This window comes from Macrobrachium nipponense, chromosome 14, assembly GCF_015104395.2.
Source record: "Macrobrachium nipponense isolate FS-2020 chromosome 14, ASM1510439v2, whole genome shotgun sequence".
NCBI classification, from domain to species: Eukaryota; Metazoa; Arthropoda; class Malacostraca; order Decapoda; family Palaemonidae; genus Macrobrachium; species Macrobrachium nipponense.
This window is the reverse complement of record NC_087207.1, coordinates 85,692,727-85,695,018: the sequence shown is the minus strand read 5'-3', so window position 1 is coordinate 85,695,018 and position 2,292 is coordinate 85,692,727.

Genomic DNA, 2,292 nt, shown 5'->3' with positions numbered 1-2,292 from the left:
ACGTTTTTCAAAGTCCAGTTCTCCCAACTTCTGATTTTTTTCAACGGAATAAAATTCTTGCAAAGAGAAGTGTTTGTCTTGACACACCTAAGATATTTTACGGAATAGTGTTTGGGAAAAAGAACCATTCAGACAATCTTGTGTCATGGCGCCGAAAGTTCTCCGTCATTTCATCTTACTATCGGGAGATGATCGCCGAGAGGAGGACGAGAAGCAAGATATTTGTCTTTTAAATGTTTAAGTAAGGGTATGAAAACTATTCATTTTTTGAAAATGCATATAAGATGAATGATGATGCCTGTGTTTGATATTAAGGATTGTTTAGCATAGGATTATATTTCCTGGGCTCGTTACGTATTTAAACCCATCTTTATATATATATATATATATATATATATATATATATATATATATATATATATAATATATATATATATATATATATATATATATATATAGGTGTGTGTGTGTATTTTAAGATATAATACTTAACAATGGATCGATACTTTGGTTAAAACATTGGCGCCCCCCCCCCAAAAAAAAAAAAAAAAAAAAAAATTGTAGTTCTTACTTTGATAATATCAAATCCCCGAATGAAAGACGAATTGAAAAACTATTAGAATTGTTTACTCAAAAGAGGGAATATAATAAGAATAAAGGAATAAATCACAGTAGAGAGAAACATGACGAGAATCCTACACTTGGAAGGGATGACAGTTGATTAACTTCTTAATATGGAAAGTTATAATTTGTTATGGTTTCACGAAAACTTCAGCTGATGAGACCTGATAGCTTAGGCCTAACTTGAGCTGATGTTTAGGCCTAATTTGAGCTGATAAGACCTGAATAGCTTAGACCTAATTTGAGCTGAGAAGACTGAAAAGCTTAGACCCTAATTTGAGCTGGTAAGACCAAAATAGTTCAGACCTAACTTGAGCTGATAAGACCCAAATAGTTTAGACCTGACTTGAACTGATAAGACCCGAATAGCTTAGAAATAATTTAAGCTGATAAGACCCAAATAGTTTAGCACTAACATGAGCTAATAAGACCTGAATAACTTAGACCTAACTTGAGCTGATAAGACCGAATAGCTTAGACCTAACTTGAGCTGATGAGACCTGAATAGTTCAGACCTCAAGTGACTTTGATTATGCTTGAGATACAATTCATTAAGCAATAATTAACGCTTGACAAGGCAAGGCGTGACTTCACAGATGGAATTCCTATTATCGGCGCGGGAAGCACATTCCCGGAGGCAACCTCCAACAGGTTCCCGTTCTCGGTTCCGGGTTCCAGGCTCTAATTTATGCTAAGCAACAATATGATTGAACAGAAGGAGGCGGTGATGTTATACTGGGTTTAGATGAATGACTTATAGAAATTGTCATTTAAAACTAATGCGTTTAAAACGAATTGCATTTCAGTCTAATACGTACTAGGCCGATGCTAATCGATCTGCTTTAAGCTTAAATGAAAAAAATTGTATAAATTAACAAGTTCTTAGTGAATAAATTTTAAAATGAGATATATTACCATGATATAGAGCATTTTCACATCAATCGTGATAGCAATTTAAAGAGAGAGAATGGCATTATTTTCTGAAGTTGTGGGAGTAAGGTATTCAACCTCGATAGTGAACATATTTCTTGTGGTATTTATATATATATATATATATATATATATATATATATATATATATATATATATATATAGTATATACATATATATATATATATATATATATATATATATATATATATATATATATATATATATATAAAGGTTTTTGCCACGAAGGAAAAAATGAAAAGCGAGATAGTCAAGCACTTTCGGTCTAGTGCGACTCTTTACTCAGGCCGCACTAGACCGAAAGTGCTTGGCTATTTCGCTTTTAATTTTTTCTTTCGTGGCAAAAACCTTTATATATATATATATATATATATATATATATATATATATATATATATATATATATATATATATATATATATATATACATGCACGAATACTATATATGTGTATGTGCATCTCTCTCTCTCTCTCTCTCTCTCCTCCATTCTTCATCTTGATTACCCTTCAGTCACTTTCTTGAGTTTCCTTCCAGTCTTGCATTATTCAAGCCTTTGCCTCTCTTCAGCCAGTTACAGAACACTCACTCCGTGGAAAAAGAGCAGTAAAATATCACTGATTTATGTTCCAGAAAGCTGATGGAGTCAAATGTTAATGCCCTCAGTCTCAAATTGACGTATCATATTTTATCGTTTAGAGGACACTTTCCTGTCACAGCCT